Here is a 23737-nt window from a genome sequence, read left to right as displayed (position 1 = left end):
GCCGGTTATTTTACCAGCAAAAAATGGGTTTTCTCAAGAATAGCAGAGAACGCCCATCCAGGACAAGCAAGAAAAGCCACAGGTGAGTCCAACAAACCAAAGACGGGAACATTATTTTATGGAGGAGGAGGAGGAAGCTGGGAGGGGTTATTTTGAACCAGGTCCTTGGGAGACAAGCAGGAGTTCCCAGTGATGAGGGTTTCTCATCAGCTCGGTGGCAGGAGCAGTCAATGACTTGTAGGAGATGCCATATCTATCTTTCCCCATGGGGGCCTGTCATCAATGAGTCTTTTCTGTTGTGATTCTTCTCTTGGGGCCCATGACTGACAATTTTTCCTGTAAAGTTTCCTATAAGATGGACATTTTTTTCTTCAGTGGCACTGCTCCCCATACCAGGCCCCTTCGTAGCATTCCAAGTCCACGCTAGTGAGGTTTCCCTTTATGGACTTGGACACAGGTGGGGTTAAACTAAGGATTTGGGGATGAGGAGATTGTCTTGGATTATATGGGTGAGCTCAGTGTACCCACAGGGTCTTCATAAAAGGGAAGCGGGAGAGTGTTGCAATGGAGGTAGAGAGGATAGTGAGGAAGGTAGTCCCTGACGGCTGTGAGGGTGGGGAGGGGTCCAGAAGCTGGGAAAGGCAACAAAGCAGATCCTTTTCTAGAGCCTCCAGAAGGAGCCAGCCTTGACTGATTTTAGCCTACTGAGACTGATTGTGAACGTCTGACCTCCAGAATTGTAAGATGATAAATTTGCATTGTTTTAAGCCATTGTTTTAAGGTAATTTGTTGTAGTTGCCACGGGAAACTAACATACTCTTCCCTGAAATTACTTTTCTTAAGGCTTTCATGGGTATGAGCAGGGGGAAGGAGCAGGGGCTCATCTCAGGGACAAAGGAGCCCAGTAGGCATTGGTCCCAATTTATTCAAGGGAAGTTACCCACAGGACCATGTTCCCTGCAGTTCCTGTGATGCACAAATTTGTGTAAAATATGAAACTATCAGAAATAATAGGAACCTAGTTGTTGAGAAATTCCACACTGGGCATTGCAGGCAGGAAACAGTGGGACTTAGCTTCTCAGCCCTGAGGCTTACGACCACCAGACCCGTGTTGGACACAGACATGGACACCACAGGTCCAATACCTGACAACACAGAGCCAAGAAGGTAAGGAGAGGGGAGCGGATCCACACATCAGGAAAACCTTTCCCTTACACCCCTCCCTGCCCCACAACACCCCAGGATGAGGGCTTCCCTAGCCACCTGGCAGCTGGGAGCAAAGCCCACAGCGAGGTTCCATGCAGGCTTATTTGGTGAGGTGTGTGTATAAACAGGCACACACACACACACACACACACATGCTTTATAGTTAATAAACTATGCATCCTCAATGGGAAAAAAAAAATAGGGCATGATTTGCAGACAAGTCTTTATATAGTGAAGAAAACAGTTGAAAGCATCCTGTCCTGGCACCCTGGCTTCCAGGCATGAAAGATTATCCGTGTCAGAGTTCCTGCCTTCCTGAGGGAAGGAAGAGGATAGAGGCCAGGTTGGTTCAGAGCATCTTAAGGAATTTTATTGACTATGAAAACCTATGTAAGTACATGTTACAGTTTATCCAATAGAGCTTCATTTGACATTTACTTTTATTCCAATGTAGGAATTTTTTTTGTGTGTCCTCACTTTACGGATAGGGAAACTAAGGCCTAGAGAGATTTAAATTTTTGTCTAGGGGTCTACTGCATGCAAGGGTCAGAGGCAGGATTTGAACCTCAGGCAGTTTGCCTCCAAAGGATGTAGACATAATGTCCACACCACAGCATCATGACTTCTGTGGACTAAATGTTTGTGTTCCTCCGAAGTTCCTATGTTGAAGCACTAACCCCCAATTTTGGAGCTGGAGCCTTTAGGGGGTGCTTAGGGTTAAATGAGGGCACAATGGGAATTGATGCCCCTGTAAGAAGTGACAGCAAAGGGACATCCCCCACCACCACCACCACCCCCGCCACTGCCATGTGAGGACACAGAGAGAGGGCAACTGTCTACGAACCAGAAAGAAGGTCCTCCCCAGGAACCAAATCAGCCAGCATCATGACCTTGGACTTCCCAGCCCCCAGACCATGAGAAATACACTTCTATTGGTTAAGATATCCAGTGCAGTGGAACTTGGCCACCATGGCCCAAGCTAATACAGATTTCAAGCTAACACAGCAACCTAGTTGATAGAAGATAATGATGAAGGAGATTTTCAACTTTCAATGTTTGTGGGCCCTGCTCCTGGCCTCCCAGGGAAGCTAGACTTTAACTTTTACCAAGGTCAAAATGGGACTGTCATGTGGGAAGAGGCCCCATGGGGAAGCCATGGTGTTGTCATGGGAACTGGGCACCCTCAGTTGTGTGATCAGTGCCCCAATAACAGGAGAAGGGGAGGCTGAGCCAGGACCTGGGGCTCTCAGAGTCTCCCATGGATGGCTGCCTTGCCTGAGCATGAGGACTCCATAAGCTCATCCTAAGACCAAGCTTTTTGTAGCTCCAAAGATGTCCTCAACAGCAGGAGGTAATCACTCACCTGACCCCACTGTGTTGGAAACCCAACTGGTTCTGGCGGCATTGTAGCCAGCTCTCTCGAAAGCACAGAACCCAGTGTCAATGAGCAGGTGTAATTTAGCCCACTGAGCCGAAGGACAACGGAAAGGCCACAGGACACTCTCAGACTGTTTCTCCCTCTGTAGCAAGTGTGGCTTATAAGCTTCAATGAAATGATTAAGTTCACTTCAATAAATATCTCTTGAGTACAAGGGAGTTTATAGTAGAGTGAGGATGATCAGCAAACAGAAAATTAATGCCCAGGCAATGTGATCGACTTCCCAAACAGGCAAAGGCAGGGGTGTAAGGGTGAGGAGGGAGTGTCTGCCTTTGCTCTGGTAGGCTGGAGGACAAATACAAATCCCACAGAGGGAAGAAGGTGGAAGACATTTGCAAATATTTGTCAAGTAAATCTGATGTCTAAGTTGAGATGCAGGAATGAACAGTAGAGAACAAACACACCTCATGAGCTGGGGAGACTGGGAGGAGGCTGCCCTGGGGACACCCCCAGAGAGGAATCATCATCTGTCAGGAGATGCCCCCGCTTCACAGGGACCATGGCATGGTCAGACTGACAGGAACATTTATTCACTGTTTGTTCAAGTAAATCACCCTATTTTGCAAAGAAACCAAGTTACCCTGCAGACAAAAACTAAGTGAATTCAGACTGTAACCTTGTCAATCCTTCTGCTATCCCAGCACTGTTCTTGATTGTGATCAGTGGTTTCACTCCCGTCAGAGACTAGACTGAACAGAGCACCTACAAAGGTAGAAATATGGGTCTGCTATAGTAGGACCAGAGCCCGGACTTCAACCCCGTGCTTCTTCAGCAGACAGGCAATGGTCCAGAACCCTGATGGTCCATTGTCCTTCTGTGATCTAAGCTATAGAACACACATTGAGTCTGCAACTTCTGTTTTGTTTCTTTGTTTAAGAATGTATAATGAAAAGTAAAGCCAATGGGTCTAGACACCCTCCACCATGGCCCTGGATTCCAATCTCCTTGGAAGTTTTCCCTGAACACAACTAGGGAACTTGGCAACTAATGTCCCAGATTCTGAAATCACCATTTCAGACAGCATCACCGTTAGGTGTCACCTGTGGCTTGACCACAAAGCACAAGGTGGAAAGGATGCTCTTAGTTTATGTCAAGATTCAAAGGGAGGCACTAAAACTGTCTCATTGCACTGGTCTGCAACAGTGAAGCTGCTTAAGAAAGTAAAGTCTGTTTTACCCTCTGCAATTTCTAAAATTCAAGTAAAATGAAAGGGTAGTGAGCCAAAAAAGCATAATAATTGTGAGATTCCCATCTTGAGGGAAGACCTGCCAGAGATAAATCAGGGAGACAGAAAGTAGAACACAGTCCAGATATTTAGGGCCTAAGGATCTTGCGCAAGGTAAGTGGATAGGAAAAGATTGCACACACACCCTGTGGGGAGCTGTGGCAATCCGCGTTAAACCTAAGGCTGGCTATCACATTGCCCAGGGTTCAAATCCCAGCTCTGACCCTTCCTCATATGTGACAACACTGTATGCCAGTTTCTTTGTCGTGTAATCACTGATAAGATAAAGTGAGAAAACTGATGTAAACACTCAGGACAATACCTGTCACTTAAATGTTAGTGATTACTCTGCAACAAACCACCACCCATCAGCATATTTCTCCCTCTTGGGGCAATAATACATGGATTTGTTTCAGTAAATATTCCTGGTGTGGGGAGTACTGCTTAGATATAGAAACCATCACATTTTATTTGAGTTGGTTAATGGAGGTAATCATGAAGACTTCGGGGATCTGTTTCTATCACAACACTCTGGACACATTTTTATATCCTTTAACATTTTCCAACTCATGCACCTGTTCTTTAGAAAATAGATAGAATTTTCTTCTTGTGATTTCACTGAAGTTTACACTCTGTTAAATCCTTATCTAGATGAGAATTTTAGTCTGTGGAACTTGTCTTAATTTGAGTTGTAGATGCACAGAAAAGAGACTCTTTTATGGTAGATTTTGCACTCTGGTTTGTTGTGTTTCAGTAAAGAGCGGCAGGTGAAGCTTTCTGAAGGAAAGAGAAAGGAAGGAAGAATTCCTTCACTCTCCTGTCCTTGCTTGTTAGGATCAGGTGCACATATCTGAAACCTTCTCCAGGAGGGAGGGGAGGAGGGATGAGGGTGGAGAAGTCCTGGCGGGGGGGGGGGGGCATGGAGGAGGGGTAAGGGCAAAGGATTGGTGTGGGAAGGATATTTGGCTTGGGAAAATGGGATTGGTGATGGGAGGGAGCAATGCTTCTGGCTGGATTCCTTATAATGCAAGGATATTTAAAGTATTCAGTATTCATTTCTATTCATAATGTTTTCCCTCTTTGGGCATTTCTTAACTAAATATTAAGTTGAACTCCATAAAATCACCACTTTTGTGAGTCAAACAGGAAATAACTATGACAATTTCCTACAATTTGGCTCCAATATCATTCCCTCCTATGGAAGGAGGGAATCCTGGTCCCACCAAGGCACCTGTGCCCTCTTCACCCTGCCCTCTCCCGCCCTCTTTGATTCTTCTCCCTGAGATGCATCGTGAAGTCTCCTGTCCTAACGGACAACTAGACCTCAAGCTTTACGTTCCAGTAAAGTTTGTTAAAGCGCTGAGTTTCCTCCTGCTTTTCCTGATGTCTTCATCTCATCTCTTCTAAGTTTTCTTAAGAATAAAATGCCACCTGAATGACTTTCCAGGATGAAAAATTATTACATTAACCTTTGCCTGGCAGGTTGGCTTTATCTGTGGTTGTCCCTTTGTCACTGTCCAGTTGGGCTCAAATGGTCCAGGGGTCAGAAGGTGGATCAGAACAGAGAGGCCTCTTCACGACATACCTTACTCCAAGACTGCAAACTAAAAAAGGCAGATGTTACTTGTTAGGACCCCTTATGTCTGCAAGTAACCTTGAGAAGCCCTTGAGGTGGACACTGTTTAGAAAACAACCTTCCTCCTTTCTGGTAAAGTCATGATTTTACTTAGGTCCGCACTTCATCCCCAGCTGCAGCAGGAATGGTTGATGGACCACATCGATGTTCAGGCCCCTTTTCCCTGGCTTTTGTCTGTTTCTGACCAATGATGTGCAAGAGGAAGTCAACAGGGTGTCCAGGGAAGGTCCCTCTTCCTAAAATGCTAAAAGTGGGAAAGTATATTCCTTTCCTTCCTCTGGGCATTTTCATAAGTGGACTGCAGCCCTCAAGAGTGTGGAGACAGTCTGCTCAGTAGTCAAGTCCAGGTCAGAGACTTGGGTCCTTGAATGGCCTGGTCAAGCCCCAGGGCAAGAAATGGTTAACATTGTCACTTTCCTTTCTGAAAAAAGGACACAGTAAATGTTTTTGTTTTTGTTTTTGTCTTGCCTGAAGAAAAACTAAGACAGTTTATTTAGAGTTAACTGAAAAAGCAGAAGGAAACTCAACAGATTGATGGGGATTTCTGGGATCCAACTACTGACTTCCTTTTATGTGAGATAATAAATTATCTTCCTCCTTAAGCCAACGTGAATTCGCATTTTCAGTGACTTGCAGCCAAAGTCAATACAACTGAAAGTCCACTAATCCGCATTTCTGTCATTAGCCAGATGTTCTTACAATCTCCAAGACCATGGAGAATCACATCACTTTTAGAAGACCCTTTGGAATGGAACTCCACAATCAATTTCTACAGCTCATTTCAAAATTTAGTAAAACAACACAAAGGGGACTTTTACATGTAGCCCAAACCTCCTGTGCTCCCATTCCAGTCTGGCTCAGTTCCCAAAATTAGGATTCTGGAGACAAGTTCATGTCCCTTCTGGCCAACTTTCCTGTACTTCGAAACCCATTTGCTTCAAGCCATGAAACCTACCCCGGTTGTCAGGCCAGTCTGTTCTACCCTGTCATTTGCTTTCTTTTTTTCAAAGACATGTGCCTCAGCAACTGTTCTATTTCAAAGGATTTAAAACATCACTATTTTATGTACCGCTAAGTAAGGAATCCTTTACCAGGAAAGCTATGACATGCCATCAACTCTAAAGACTGTCCTAATTCTGGAGATGCTAAACTATGTTTTTAAAACAAACTGAGGATGGCTGGAGGAGAGAGGGTTGGGGGGAAGGGGTAACTGGGTGATGAGGATTAAGGAGGGCACATGATACAATGAACACTGGTTGTTATATGCAACTGATAAGACACTGAATTCTACTTCTGAAACTAATAAAAAATAAATAAAATAAAATAAGTTAAAGTTAAAAATAGAACTACCCGATGATCCAGCAATTGTACTACTAGGTATCTACCCACAGAATCCAAAAACACTAATTCAAAGGGATACATGCACCCCGAGGTTTATAGTAGCATTATCTCAATAATCAAATTAAGGGAACAGCCCAAGTGTCCATCACCTGATGACCTGATGAGTGGATGAAGATGTGATACACACACACACGCACACACACACATACATACACACACGATGGAATATTAGTATTAAAAATAATGAAATCTTTCCATTTGCAATAACATGGATGGAGCTAGAGTATAACGGATGAATGGATAAGGAAGATATGGTCCATATACACGATGGAGTATTATGCCTCCATCTGAAAGGATGGATCCCAACTTTTGTATCAACATGGATGGGACTGGAAGAGATTATGCTGAGTGAAATAAGTCAAGCAGAGAGAATCAATTATCATATGGTTTCACTTATTTGCGGAGCATAACAAATAACATGGAGGACATGGGGAGATGGAGAGGAGAAGGGAGTTGAGGGAAATTGGAAGGGGAGGTGAACCATGAGAGGCCATGGACTCTGAGAAACAACCTGAGGGTTTTGAAGGGGTAGGGGGTAGGAGATTGTGGGAGCCAGGTGGTGGGTATTATGGAGGGCACGCATTGCATGGAGCACTGGATGTGGTGCAAAAACAATGAATTCTGTTACGCTGAAAAGAAATTTAAAAAAAAATAAATAAAACCTATGTTTTATTTTTATTTCAGCGGCTTCAGTGAGGATTCCATCTCTTACAACACAAATGTCTAAAGAGCATATCAACCATGTACCTGACCTGGTGGGCCAGTGTTCTATTGGGACTATTGGGACTCATAGATCCAAACTGCCACAATTAGTCTGTGAACTTAATGCACCACATTTGGAATTTTGAAGACCAACAGACTGGGCTTACATCCATGAACTAGAAGACTCTGTTTCTCTGTTGCATCCCCAGTGTCTGGAACAGTGCCCAACACAGAGCAGACACTCCATAGCTATTCACTGAATAATGAACCGGTGGAAAGAGTCACTTGTGCAGCAACAAGGCATCTGCCCACGGTAACTATGCAACATCAGGGGAGCATGTGAGCATACATCCCAGCTCTTCCACCCACTGGTGGAGAAAAGTAAGACAAGTCATCTCAGTCCCCACACAAAGGAGCTGAGGATGATGATGCCAGCTCTGGGACCATATGGAAAAGTCACAGCAAGTATTTCAAGAATTGGAAACAAAGAATAAATGCCCCAAAGACAGATATGGGACGGATTTTGGTTTTGGGAAAGTTTAGGGAGTAGGCATGATACTGTCACTAAGAAACATCTTGAAAGGGTATTTTAATCAAATAACTGACTGGTAGAGTAAAGGCCTGATCTGGTGTTGTGAAGGTTGTGGTGTCTGTTACCATCTCACTGGGTAACCCATGAGTACTTTACCGAGACTCTTTCTACCTCTGCTTTCCCAATGTAAGCAGAGAGGTTAAATGAACTCAGTAATTTTCTTTTTTTTTAAAGATTTTATTTATTTATTTGACAGACAGAGATCACAAGTAGGCAGAGAGGCAGATAGAGAGAGAGAGGAGGAAGCAGGCTCCCCGCTGAGCAGAGAGCCCGATGCGGGGCTCGATCCCAGGACTCTGGGATCATGACCTGAGCCGAAGGCAGCGGCTTTAACCCACTGAGCCACCCAGGTGCCCTGAACTCAGTAGTTTTCTAAAGTTTTTAATAGAATAGCTATGTTTTCAAACAATTCTGTGAACATATAAATGTTGAAATACCTGGGTAGTTTTTCTATATGAACAGTCTATAGAAAATGTTCTTGTTGGGGTGAGGCCGGAGTCCCAGAATCAACTGGCCCCCAACCCACCCTCGGCCCAGCCACGTTGGGGTTTCCTTCAGCACTTCTGTAAAACATCAGACCCAGGGAACCCATCTAAAGTGGCTGAGCCAAACCATCTCCCCAGTGGTGGCTTTGTGCTGCAGAAAAGCAGTAAGTGTGACCCTGACCAGCCATTTCTCCATCTGCTTTTCTGTCCTGTGCCCCAGACACGGTCCAATGTTTCTTCAGAAATGTGCCTTTTACTGCCCTTGTTTGAGGGAGACAAGTTGAATGTATGTGTAAAATCAAAACTTAATAATTAAACCCTCTCCAGAAACCATCCTGCTTAATAGGCAACAAGCCTTGCCTCAGTGACTGCAGAGAAAATTGTTGATTTTCATTGTTGAAATCACACATGGTGCAGCCATGGGAGCCCAAGGTGAGCCACTTCCCTTCTCAGAAACTAGTCCCACCATCTGCTACCAGCATCTGGCCATAAGGGCTTCCCAGAACACACGATGTTCAAGGCAGTTATCAACGTGCAATAATACACTTCTTTTTTTTAAGATTTTATTTAATTATTTGACAGAGGGAGACACCGCAAAAGATGGAACACAAGCAGGGGGAGTAGGAGAGGGAGAACAGGCTTCCTGCAGAGCAGGGAGCCCGATGCAGGGGCTTGATCCCAGCACCCTGGGATCATGATCTGAGCTGAAGGCAGATGCTTAACAACTGAGCCAACCAGGCACCCCACAATAATGCATTTCCATTGGAAAAGCCATTCTGCTGGTTCTGTTTGAGAGCATGTATATTTGTCAGCGTGGGTTGGCTTGGAAGAGATGGAGGATCCCTGATTCTTTATTACTATTATTAAAGCTGTATCCACCTAAATCTTCCATGCCTACTATTGGATTATCTTTCCCAAGATTCAAAATGTAAGTGTTAATCAACTCTACCTTGGAGAACATTTTCACAGTTGGCCTTACAGCAACAGTAGTTAGAAAAGAGAGGACCAGTCTCTTCCAGGAGATGACTGAATCTGAGTCCATTTTTTTACCCTGTTTCTGTGGTCAGAGATAGATCTGACCCATGCAGGATCACATGGGACAAAACAGGTGACAGACAGCTTAGTAGGCCAGGACTAACTCCACCTTCCTGCACCAGCTTTTATCTAACAGAACTGGTCAATTCAGAGTCAGAAGGAACCTGGAAGGACAGTTGGGAAACCGAGGCTCAGAAAGGGAGCATCTTGCGCCAGGTCACACAGCACACTCAGGCAAGACAGAAACAATCCAGGACCCCTGGGCTTGACCCCAGGTTAGATCTTCTCTGGCCCTCTCTGTGCTCAGAAAACAAGCTACTATTTGCGGTTCAGGGTTTGACGCAGACCAGTAGTGTGATCATGAGAGTATTTCAACCGAAGAGCCCTGGGATTTCCAGCGCAGTAAGATCCTTGACCAAACATGGGACTCACTCTGCCCCAACTGCCAGGCACCCTCCCCACCCCAGCCCACATTTCAACACATTACGGCTGACTCTTATTTTCCCCGTGCCTGCAGTCATGAGCTTTGGAGTCCAAAGGTCCAAGTTCAGATGCACATTCCTTCACTAACCAGGTATCAGTGTAACTCTGGACTCATTATCTAACTTTGCTGAGTCTCGGTTTCTTCGTCTGTGAATTGGAGAAACGGGGTCATCTTGCAGGCCAAGACTAGTGCAGGAGCACACAAAGCAGTGCCCTGTCTCGGTGCCTGACCTACTGGCCTAAGCTCCTCTCCCGAGCTCGCCATGGGATCGGCCACATACTGACCCGCCTCTCCTCTCCCTGCTGGCTTCACCTAGCAGCTCTACCTTAAATATCACCTGTGTGTGACTCTTCATCTCAGCGTGTTTCCGGGGACTGCTCTGCCACATCAGCTACTGAGGGTCAGTGTCTGTGGATTAAGTTTATGCAGTCCCTGGCATTGTATCTGCCTTAGAGGGGACTGCACCCGTGGGTAGACACAGCTGTAATTCTCCTCCTGGCTCCTCCCTGTGGCCCTACTGGCTGTGGGTATAAGTTCTGCTGTCCAGCAGCACAGGAGCTGTGGCGTCGTCTCATAGGCCCCAGGAAATCCCCCTACTCCGCCTACAGTGAGGGAGCTCCCCCATTCCCTCCAGGCCTCTGGAGACAATAAAGGAGCTCCCCCTGGCATTCAGAGGTGTGGGGAGCAAGGCTCTGCATGCTGGGATTCTTTGGTTAAAAACTCTGCAGAGAGAAGAAAATTGAACATGGGTGGGGATTTATGGGGCTCTCCCCCCTACCCCCACCCCACCCCACCCCTCTGTCCTCTGGGGGCTTCTTTTAGTGCCACTTTCATTGTTAAAGTATAAAATCAGAAAGGACTGGGCTGCAAAATTCCTCACTGCCTCCCTCTGTCTTCCCTGCAAGGCCCTCCAAGAGATCAGCCACGTCTTTCTCCCCTCACAGGGTGTGTCGTTCCTTATTTTAATCAGAGGGCTCTGACTTTTGCATCATTTGTACACCTCCATGGGCTGACACAAGATTCTGTGAAGTGCAGACACGCGAAAAGTCTGGTCCTGTTGGATCCAAACAGGAAACAACCAGAACAGATGCCTCCTTGGTAAGAAAAGTAAGTGGGAGGGCATCCCTGGTTCATGTCACAGGTTCCTTCCTGGATGTGCTAGGCCTTGTGGTCACTCTGGTCTCAGAATGAAGACATGGGGCAGAGGCCTTAAAGAGTAGACAGAGTATCTCACAAAGCTGGAGAGATGTGAAAAGTCAACGGCCATCTCCAAAAGTAAGGGCAGAAATCAGGGTGGCTGCAGGGCAAGAAACTTGGTTTACCAAGCAAGTGATGCCTTACATTATCTGGGTCTCAGGAGCAACCAGGCTATACTGTGCTGCCACACCAGGGGGTCTCACTGTCATCAAATCCCCCACTGGAGGCCTGGTTATAAGTTTCCTGGACCTCAGACAGTCCATCCAGAGGTCTGGGATGGGCTCCCTAAAATCTGTGTTTCAGCAAGTGTCCAGGAGTTGCTGCTGCTGCTGCTCCAGAGTTCCCACTTTGAGAACTGCCAGACTACACCAGACATGCCCATCAACCACATCTGGCCCACCCTCTGGTCTGTCAGGCTCATCACAGCTCATGATTGCTCCTATTTACCTAATCATCAGTCCTCCTGACCTGATGAAAGCTCTGAACAGGTTTACATAGGTCTTGATCCTTGGGAGGTGACTCCACACGCAGTTGAATGAATGACCTCAACATCTGGGCACTGGGGGCCGCATTCCAGCAGACAAACTCAGCACATACAAAGAATGAATATTTACTGAGTGGTTGTCAAGTGCCAAGCATGCCACATGAGACATCTCTCTAAGTTCTCACAGCAATCCTATGCAGAACATATTACCAATATTCTGTTTCCACAGAGGAAGGAACTGTAGCTTAGAAAGATTAAGTAATTGGCTAAGGTCACACAGCCATGAAGGAGCAGAACTAGAAATGACTCTCAGTACGACACCCAAGCCAGTGTTCATAACTCTTACGTCTCTGCAGACAAAAATTAAGGGACTCTCCACTCATTCTCTCCCTCCATCCAAGTATCCTTCTCCTGAGAAGACTTCTCTGAGCTCTACGCCACACACAGTCCAGGCAGAATTCACTGCCATCCCCTTCGATGGGAGTTTCAAAATCACAATGAGATACCACCTCACACCAGTCAGAATGGCTAAAATTAACAAGTCGGGAAATGACAGATGCTGGCGAGGGTGCGGAGAAAGGGGAACCCTCCTACGCTGTTGGTGGGAAGGGAGTTTCAAACTCTGTAAAAGTAGAGTGATGGTGGAAAAAAGGCAAAGGTGATGGTGGAGGAAGGAGTGATGATGGAGGGAGACGGAATGATGGCGGGTAGATTCAGGGATCATGAGGTATAGATAATGACAGAGGGAAACAGGAGTTATGACAGGGGGAGACAGCAGGGGTGATGATGGAGAGAGGGTTTATGATGGAGCAAGGCATGGGTAATCATGGTGGAAGGCAGACATTGGCAATGTTGAAAGCAGACAGAGGCTGGGGAGAGAGGTAAGAGCAATGATGGAGAAATGCAGGCGGTGGATGAGTCTGAAAGAACCTGGTGTTTGTGTTATGATACTGGCACATTGGTCTGAATATCAGGTCTGCCATTATAGGGCTTCCAACATGGAAGTAGTATCACACACATGTTTTCAAGGTTGCCTGAGCCTGAATTCTCCAAATGCAGAGTCTAAGTCAAGATCATGTGGGGCTGTGACCCCAGAAACAAGTGTGAGGGATGGGGAGTGAAACATGGAAAGGAAACATCCCATCAAGGGTGCATTAGGGTGGTCTCAGCTAATGCCCACTGTCATTCAATCTGGGAGCAGTGAGGGAGAAACACCTGACACTCTTCAGGACACCCTCAGGAGGAACAAAAGAAGAAGCGTTTACCCATTGACTCCTTTGAAGGATGACTCTCCCCTACACCCAGATGGGACATGTTAAGTGCCATATGGGACCCAGTTGTCCCACACCAAGACATCAGGGAAGAACCAAGCAAGAAACAAGAAAGGCAAGTCCATTTCAGGTTTTGTAAGGCTGGTGGAAGCCTGTGTGGGACCTGTATCACAGCTACAGCTGCAGTAAAAGAGGGAACCTAGAGGATTTGAGGGGTGCCCAAGACTGTCTGTTATAGAAATCAGCATGGACATGGGGAGTGGACACAAAAGAAGAAAGGAAGGAGAAAGCCCAGTACCACCTCTCACCTGAAAGGACACTGAGTGGGTGGATGGATGAGTAGTTGATAGACTGATGCACTGGATGGATGGATGGATGTCATGCAAGGTTTTTTGGAAGCATCTAAGAACAGCCACAGATCAAAGAGGAGAGAATAACTGCAAATAGGTCTTGAAAAAAAAATAACTGAAGACAAGGTACAGAGAGCACTAAGACTAAAATTTCTCCAACTCTTGGTACTAACATATTTCTCCAAACTTCTTGCTGTCAGTACAAATTCGCCATTAATTTCTGTGCCCCATCTATTTCATTCAAGGAGGAACAGAACCCAGACTAGGATTAAATGTGAAAAAATGGCCAATGAGCACCAGGAGAGCCTCACTGTCATCAGTGATCAGGAAATGCAAATTAAAACCACAGGGAGATACCATCACATGCAACCAGAGCAGCAAAAAAATGAAACCTGGCATTATCAAATGCTAACAAAGGTCCAGATCAAGGACTCCTGTGTTAGGGAGCGGCATGATGATGGAACTGTGCTGGAAACTATTTGTCACTTTCTCATAAAGTCAAACCTGTATCTCCCCCCTATGACCTAATGACTCCACACTTGGAGAAGTGAAAGCTCATGTCCACCAACAGACTGGAACCAAGGTTCACAGTGCTCACCCATAACCATGAAAGTTGGAAATAACCCAACCATGCATTCATCTTGTGATGAATAAACAGCTGGTCATTTGTTCAGACCTTGGACTATTACTCAGTCCCAGAAATAAGGGGATTCTGAGATAGGTCCAAGCATGGATGAGTCAACAAAACATTGTATGGAGCAAAAGGGGCCAGACACACAGAAAAAAGTACATGCTGTATGTGAAATTAAACAACAGGCAATAGCAATCTGTGCTGAAAGATCAGAATGGGTTACCTGCATAGAGAGCAGGTTGGGGGGATTGAATGTGAAGGGTCATGAGGGAAACTCCTAGAATGATGACAATGTCCTAAATCTGTCTGTATGATGGTTACACAGAGGTATAGAATTACCAGAACTCATCAAATGGAAACTTAAGCATCTGTGTGTTTTTTTCAGTGTAGCTTATATCTAAATTCAAAAAAAAAAATATAAATGCAGACATCTGATTGATAATAATCACTCTCCTCCACAGGCACAGATATTCCCAAAGTCCTTTGAATGTGTCCTTCTGACAAAGGAGGTGCAGGCAGGGAATTTTGCCTTGGTGTTCACTGAGCTATCCCAGATCCTAGAAGAGCGCCTTGATTTGTTGTGTGAATAAATGAAGTCATGATCAAACACACTGCACAGACTCGGTCATGGAATATTTGCTATGAGCTCAGATGAGAGATTCTTCCATGATGCCAAAGCTCATGTGTTGGGGACAAGCCTGACCTTACCACCCTCAGCTTCAGTTGCCAGAAGTCTTCAGAGCGCAGAAAAATTGTGGTCCCCTTTGTGATGACTTTCTGGAAATCCTGGACCTTCTACAATTGTTCTGGCAGTGTCCCCAACAAATCTTCTTACCTTTGGTCGTGAATTTCATCCAAATGCTAAACTGGGGTCCTAGGGACAACTGGCAGCTGAAATAGTCAAGCCTCCCCTCCATCCCAGGGCTGAATAAAACCCAGGGTCCTGGGACCTGGGAGTCAGTATCTCTGTTAAGAGACAAGGAACACTCTTTAAAAAAAAAAAAGCGGAGGGGGAGGGGTGCCTGGGTGGCTCAGTGGGTTAAGGCCTCTGCCTTTGGCTCAGGTCATGATCCCAGGGTCCTGGGATTGAGCCCAGCATCGGGCTCTCTGCTCAGCGGGGAGCCTGCTTCTTCCTCTCTCTCTCTCTGCCTGCCTCTCTGCCTACTTGTGATCTCTGTCTGTCAAATAAATAAATAAAATCTTTTAAAAAAAAAGAGAGACAAGGGACACAGACCAGGAACTTAGGTGTCCCTGTCACCTCTGAGCTCCATTCAGCTCACTGAAGTGCCTCCCAGCCTGTCTCTTCCAGCATCCAAGGAAGGTAGAAGGCACAGGTGATACAAGGAAACAACTCTGCAGATGCAAACTGGCCAAGGCACAGGGGACTGCACAGTCACCTACACTGTGGTTCCAGCCAAGTCCTGTGCAGACCCACAGGCACAACCTTGAAGCCCAGGTCTCTGCCGAATCCCAGGTGCCATACTCTCTGGACAATTCCTCCCAGCTGCTTGGAGCATCATGGGGACTGTCAGCCCCTCTTAGGTGCTTTGAGACCCCTCACCAGCGAGACAGAACAGAACTAACCATGTTCCCTTCATCACACCCTTCTGAAGGGAGACACTGGCCAGGCCCAGACCAGTCAGACCAATGACTCTGGCTTCTGGTCTGGGGAGACTTGGAAGTCCAAAATAGATCACAGCAGACCTGTGCTGAGCATCTTGTCCTATTAGATGACACTTGAAGGCAGATTTTCCACAAGCCAACTCCATTTTACAGAATTCATAGAAATGAGTATTATCATCTTTGTTTTGTTCTCCAAATCTTGTATGGGGATTGCTGCCCACAGAACGGCACCAGAAAATCAACCACACAAAGTGAAGCACATCTGTGAGTCTGGAAAGAACACCTATCATCAGGGCTTTTCCCCAGAATTCCCCTACACACCCTATTAACAGTGACTTGTGTCCTGAATACCTCAGGGAGCTGGAGCTGCATCTGGGATCCTGGGGTGGAGTCTCCACTACAAGGGAAAAGACCGAAAGGCGGCCCTCACCCGTCTGTTCATCTGCCCAAAGAACACTTGGTGAGCACCTACTATGTGGTGTATTTAATCCTTGGGCCCAGGCAGGGCACTCACAGGGTCCATTAAGAAGGCCTCGCCAAAAAGGGGAATCCTCCTACACTGTTGGTGGGAATGCAAGCTGGTGCAACCACTCTGGAAAACAGCACAGAGGTTCCTCAAAAAGATGAAAATAGAGCTACCCTATGACCCAGCAATCACACTACTGGGTATTTACCCTAAAGATACAAATGTAGTGATCCTAAGGGGCACATGCCCCTGAATGTTTATAGCAGCAATGTCCACAATAGCCCAACTATGGAAAGAACCTAAATGTCCATCAACAAATGAATAGATAAAGAAGATGTGGTATATATCTATATATAGATATAGATATATACACAATGGAATACTATGTAGCCATCAAAAGAAATGAAATCTTGCCATTTGCAATGACATGGATGGAACTAGATGGTATTATGTTGAGGGAAATAAGTCAATCAGAGAAAGACAATTATCATATGATCTCCCTGATATGAGGAATTTGAGAGGCGGGGTGGAGGGTTGTGGAGGGGTAGGGAAGGAAAAAATGAAACAAGATGGGATTGGGTTGGAGACAAACCATAAGAGACTCTTAATCTCAGGAAACAAACTGAGGGCTGCTGGCAGCAGAGGATGGGGAGGCTGTGATATGGACCCTGGGGAGGATATGTGCTATGGTAAGTGCTGTGAATTGTGTTAAGATTGGTGAATCACGGGCCTGTCCCCCTGAAGCAAATAACACATTAAATGTTAATTTTCAAAGAAGAAGGCCTCTGCAAGGGGGTGGCATAGAAGTGGACACTGGAGTCCGAAAGAAGAGTCAGCCTACAGAGACACAGGGAAGAAGCAGAGGGAGCAAACAGTACAACCACCTCCAGTGTGAACACTCTCAGCACATTAAGAAAGAGCCAGTCCTGTGTGGCTGAGGATGTAACTGGGATGGGAGGGAGCTGGGATGGGGCTGAGGGTGGGCAGACACTGACCACACAGGACCTGATGCTGTCAGTGAGACTAGGTTTGATCTGAGTGCAGTAGGAGGCCATGAGGGGTGGGAACATAGCAAGATAGTTAATCAACAGATTGGTGGTTTCATTAACTCCATCTTGTCTACAAAGGGAGGACTAGGAGCAGGGTCAGGAATGTGGGTGTTAATTACAGCACCTTCAGGAGAGACCCAGTGGCTTGGTGGCTGGGAAGGCACTGGAGGAACCAGAGGAAGGATCAGCTGCGTGAGGAATTCTGAGGAAGGATCAGCTGCATGAGGAATTCTGAAGGCAGCAGTCAAGGACATGCTTGTGGATTGAGAGAGTGGTGAGGACAATGTGAAAAAATCAAGGCTGACTCCCAGGCTTTTGATATGAAGTACTAGATAATCGGTAGGATCTCATATTGAGATGAGGAAGCCCATGGCAGGAGTAGGGCCAGGGGCTCTGGTTGGGGGTTGGCGGGAAGGTGAGGTGTCGCAAAGCAAAGGTTCTGTGTTGGCCAAGTTTCAAGAAGCTGGTCAGACATCAAGCATGATGCTGAGCAAGCAGCAGAGGCAGGCTGACTCCAGGAATGGGGCCAACACAGTATGAGATCCACCAACATTCTGAGAATGTTCACAACAATGAAGCAGTTAGACCACCTGGAAGATGAAGGAAGATAGGAGAGCTGAGGAGTGAGCCCCAGGGAGGAGCCATCAGAGGAGAGCAGCAAGAAGAGGCTGGGGAGGGAAGAAGGAATCCAAAATTTCAAGAAGAAAGGGGAGGGAAAACCACTGTCCTCAGAAATTGGGCAACAAGTCTTGGAGTGTGGACTGCCTGGAATATTTGGAAGTGGAGGCAGTGGGTGATTTGACCTGAGCGGTTTCTGCAGGGTGGGTTTCGGGGAGGGGGTAAAAACTGATCGCACGGTTCTAGGTAGGTTGTGAGGTGAAAAAGTGGACATGGACAGAACAGATCGTGGTTGAAGAAGTTTTCTTGGAAAACAGAAAAACGGAGTCGTGGGAGGTGTAGGACTCAGAGAGTCATTTTCAATATGTGTGACACTCAAGGCTGATAGGAATGATCCAGAATGGAAGGGGAATTGATGATGTAAGAGGGAGGGGAACATAGGGCCACAAACCTTGAGGATTTGAGGAGGGCTGGGATTCAGTGAGTGCAGCAGGGATGCTTGCAGTGGGGGTGAGGCAAGAGGGTCAAAGGTGAGGCTATCTGGGCAAGCTTAGAGTGTGGGTCAGGATGGTGCACAATGGACATGCAGCTAGAAAGGAGGCAGGCTGCACCAGCCAAGAAAGGGCAGGCATCAGAAACCCGGGGGGGGGGGGGTCCCAGATTTATCAGAAAGAGAGTTTCCTCTATTTCCATCCTTTCCTTTCTTCCTGCCTCTTGCCTTTGTTCCACTGGGGACGGGTCATAGATGCACTGTCTGATGTGTGATACAGGATAGAAAATAAGAGATGACCTGCTTCCAAAGAGACCACCCACTTTGTAATAAAGAACAGAAGTTAGAAGACCCAATTCTCAACTGTTCTCTCTTCGTCTGTCATAATAGACTGATGATCTCTTCAAAGCCACCATGCTTTGCTGGCCACAGTCCACCAGCACATCCAAAATGACACCTTCCCCCAGCCAAATCCCTACTTTAAATTTGGAGTTATTTTTTCTTACTTCAAATTTAAATCATAGTCATTGTACGATGTTTTTAAAATACAAACAAGACAAAAGAAGATCACAAAAATCCTATGTATTCCTACCACCGAGAGAGATTCTTACCTATGCATATCTGTGACCAGTCTGGTTTATATCCATCACTTTTTATGCACACAGAGATGTTGTCTTTTTATAAAAATAGAACAATACTATATATGTTGGTTCATAACCTTTTAAAAATATTTCCTATCATTTCAAATCACTGCGTACTCTTCAACATCATTTTTGATGGACATGCCTCTTAATGGATGCAACATCAAGGACTAGGGGAGGTGCTTGTATAGTAGCGAAGTTCTGGGGTTAGAGACCACGTTGCTTATGTTCTGCTACTTACTGCTGCCATCACTGCCCCAAACCTCAGTATCTTCATCTGTAAGATGGGGATAATGATGGTACCTACTTCGTAAGGTTGCTGGCAGTTAAAAGGGTGAAATTATGCAAAGTTCCTAGAGGACTTGAGAACTGTCAGCTAATAATTTATTTCCTCTGTGTTGGGCACTTATCTTCTTTCCACTTTTCTATATACAAAGCTTCACTGTCTAACTACCATTTTGCTTATTATAAAATATTTCCTAAAGATGCATTATTAGAAGTGGAAAATTTCCCCACACAAGGAATTGTGCCTTCCAGAAAGTCTTCCAAGTTATGTTACAACCGGCAAGATGAGAAGTGTCTGTTGCCCATACCTGAAAAACCGCATGTGTGTGTTTATATTTTTTATAAAGCTTTCCAATTGTCACTCCAAAAATACTGCCTCATTGTTATCTTCCTTCTTTCATCAACAGCGAGTATTTTCATTATGGATTGACTGTTTTCATCTACACTATACGTTAACTATTTGAGGCTTTACTCCACTTTTCAGTGCTAATTTATTTTCTTTTTAATGTGTGAGCACTCTTTATATGCTACAAATATTAACCATTCATAAGATAACCATGTAATTTATTGCCCAAACCAGGGAACCTTTGAAAGTGAAAGGGTTATGAATGATAATTAGGCAGGACAAAGGGGGCAGAACTCTCTGGTTACCATCTAACCATCCTCCACTCATTGCAAATATTTTTCTTATTTTGCCTTTTGCCTTTCAATTTTAAGGGGCCTTTGATAGGCAGAGATTTGAATATTTGTAGAGTGAAACCTCTTTCTTTAAACCTTCTGCCTTTTATATGTTGTTGTGAAAGTTTTTCCTAAGGCAAGAAAGTCAAGACTCTAACTTAGGTGCTCCCAAGGTAGTCTCTAGCCATTCCTGAAGGCCCACTTAGGTCCATCTCAGGGTCCTAGAGTTTAGGTCCCACATGAGCAGGCAGGTACCCTGAAAGAGCATGTCCTGTTTAGAACCAGGTGGTGCCATGCTGGAAGGAGAGAGCCAGACTTCTAACCAAAATCTCTCAGTGTCTTTGTTCGGCAACTAATTAAAGTTTTATAAATACATACATACGTAAGTAAGTACACACACACACACACACACACACACACACACACACACACACACGTACTCTGTTGGTGGGGAGAAACCAGCAATGCAGAGCACCTGTGCAAACCACATTTGGCCCATGAGCTGCCAGGCAGGAACCACAATGCTTCTGCTTCTATGACACTTCCCCTAACTATCCTAAGTCAGCCTCTGCTTTTTTATAGCAATTTTCCATGCTATCCTGAGACACTGGATATATTTCTCTTTTTAGTGATTACAGAAAACTGTGATTATTTAATTACAAATGGAGTCTGGCCATGGGCTTCACACCATGAGACACTGTTGACACCCAGACTATTGACTGTTGGTTCAAAACCTAAAACATGGCTATCTTCAGCCTAGTGTTGAAGTCCAGGTGGTAGATAGGGAGCCCACATTTCTAACTAGTCACAGCAGCTCCTTGGGACATGGCTGGTTTGCTTTCACAAATCAGGCAGTGATGCCAGTGGTATATCAGCAGACCAGAGCTTGTGAGAAGCAAAGTCAGCTCAGGAATGAAAACCATGGCCATCACATTGGTCCCTTATTCTGGCCAACTGAGGATTGCAGCCGTGCCATTCATAAATGGCTGAGTGCCCCGATGTGCACCACAATCTCCTGCACTGGAAGCTCTGGCTCTCCAGAAGTGGGTTGAAGAGAAGTGAAGATGTTCCTTTGTGATGTCATCCAAGCCAAGTGTGCCAGCAACCAAGAAAAGATCCTCACTATATCACCCAAGCTGATTTCATGAGGTTTTGCAAAATGAACTACTGATTTACTGTCCACTGTCTCAAGCCAGTGTCTCAGAGACAGCAACCAGTGTCTGAGAGCTCATTCTAAGGATAGGTACAGGAGAAATCCCCACCTGGCAGCTCGTAGAATGCTAATCTTTCATGGATTTCATGGTGGGGAGCATCACATGGAACATCTCTTTCTCCCAGTGAAAATTCCAGCCTGGTCATATTCTTTCTCTCTCTCTCTCTTTCTCTCTGTCTCTCAGGTAGTTACAGCTTTCCAGAGTCATTCCCAGTACCAAACTCCAGTGGCCAATCCAGACTGTGCTTCCATTCTCACTCAATGAGTTTATACATTTTCTCCAAAGTCCTTTCTCACAATGGCCTTCTGAGCCTTGAAAGATAGAGCAGGTACATTGGGAGTGCCAGGGCCATGGGCCCCTGGGTAACCAAGCTGGGAAAGAACCAGGTCCTCCTGCTCACAGGCCCCAGCTTGTTCAAGCCTGCCTTCTGTCGAGAGCCCTCCCCTCTTCCCAGCACTGACATCACCCTCTCTGTACTGCCTGCTGGGTGTGTGTAACAAAGACTAAGTCACCTATTGCCCCAAATCCTTCTGCAGTAATCTCTCACTGATGAGCATCAATAGTGTCCACCGGTAAAAAGGCATTCCATTAAACTGGTGTCAGATGGTGAGATTTCAGAAGCCAGCAGAATTCCCTCCAATCCCTACACACACCCTTCTGTGCATCCACTCTGTGAACTCATCTGGCAGCTGTCACCTGCTAGCTATCAAGGTACAGTGCAAGAAGCCAGAAGAGTAGTTCAGATCACTGTATCCTTCAAACAGGGCATGGGAAAACAAAACAAACAAACAAAAAAAAAAAAAAAAAAAAAAACCAGGGTATGGGACCTGGGGCAAATCCCATTCCATCTCCAAGCCTCAGTTTCCCCATCTATAAAATGGGAGTTGCAAGGCAGGAGGTCTTTGAGAGGTTTCTGTGCTCCAGAGTTAAACATTGTGCCAGACCTGCTACTTCAAGTTAATTAGGCAAAACCACAACATGGAATACGGAGGAAATCATCACCTAGTGAACTTTTCTACTCAATTATCTCAGATGCCCATTTTTATTCACCTGACTGTAGGGATTCACTACCTCGTGTTCTAAAAGCACACAATTTGAGGTGGGATAACACATGAAACAGGAAAGCTCGGCTTCTAAGAAAAGATGCTCGAGATCACTATGCTAAAGAAATCAGAAATTCAAGAGAATAACCTGCGCCAGTCCTGGAGCATGTTCCGAAGCTTTCTGGTGCTATTGAAATCTGGGTGCACCTTTCCTCCCTGCCCCCAGTCCCTCCTCCCAAAGCTGGGGTTTAAACACCAGTGGAGTGAGTGGCTACCCACTCCGGAAAGACCCCTCCCAAAATCCCTTCCTGCCTGCTGGCTGGAGCCAAAATATCCACAAGAGCTCAGTCATTCATGCTTCAGGTTCCAGCTCAGTGGGCAGTGTCCGTGGCTTTGTTCAGGAGACTGCCACCATCACCATCCTCACCTTAGGAAGAAGGAAAAAGGACATGACCCTTGCCCAAGGAGGTACAAAGTGGCCTTATCCCTCTGCCAGGTCCCAGTGGACAGAGCAAGGGTAGCTGACCAGACAGGTGGGCCTGAGGGGCCACCTGCTGGGGGTGTGCATCCATCCCAGAGAGGACAGGATGAGGATCCATACAAGCGCACCTGCTTCACATTTCTAACTAAATTTGTTTTTGGACTTTGTCTGCATATCGTATGTTCCCCAAATGCACAGACAGAAGTATTCTTTAGTCCTGATTAATAGCTTTTAAAAATAACCTGCTAACTAACCACCAGGAGATGTTCCTTGTCAATAAAAGTTGTTCTTGCAGGACACCTGGGTGGCTCAGTGGGTTAAGCCTCTGCCTTCAGCTCAGGTCATGATCTCAGGGTCCTGGGATTGAGCCCCGCTTCGGGCTCTCTGCTCAGTGGGGAGTCTGCTTCCCCCTCTCTCTCTGCCTGCCTCTCTGCCTGCTTGTGATCTCTCTCTCTGTCAAATAAATAAAATCTTTAAATAAATTTTTTAAAAAGTTGTTCTTGCCACTGGCTAAGGTAAAACACTTTGGCTGTTAAATACAGAAGGCAGTTTTATTTCCACAGCACTTCTTGGCTCTAGCAGGCCTGCTGGCCACACAGGAGCTCTGAGCCAATTTCACCAGAGTTCCTCCCTGACCAGAACAGAAGAACTCACAGTTCCTTGTTTTCTCCCATGTGGGGTAGGGGGTGGGGGAGGTGAGCCTTGTGAAGCATCATAATAATGCAGAACCCTCATGTGCTACTGTGGAATTGCTCAAATTAGTACTCCCACACTATCCCTGCACACACTTTTCACCTTCTAATTTAGTATCAACTTTGAAAATGCAATGAAATAAAAGGTTTTAAACACTTCTATGACTTTTCAAAATTCCTCACCATCCTTCCACAAATAACAAAGGAATTGTCTTGTGAATTTGCTTTAGACATCCCCTCATAAAGAGAGGGGGTTTTCCTGCGATGGTTTCCTCTTTCCAAAGGAAATGACCATCTTATCTTCCTTCCATCTTAGGAGT

This window comes from Meles meles, chromosome 16, assembly GCF_922984935.1.
Source record: "Meles meles chromosome 16, mMelMel3.1 paternal haplotype, whole genome shotgun sequence".
In the NCBI taxonomy this organism is placed as follows: domain Eukaryota; kingdom Metazoa; phylum Chordata; class Mammalia; order Carnivora; family Mustelidae; genus Meles; species Meles meles.
This window is presented reverse-complemented; position numbering follows the sequence as displayed.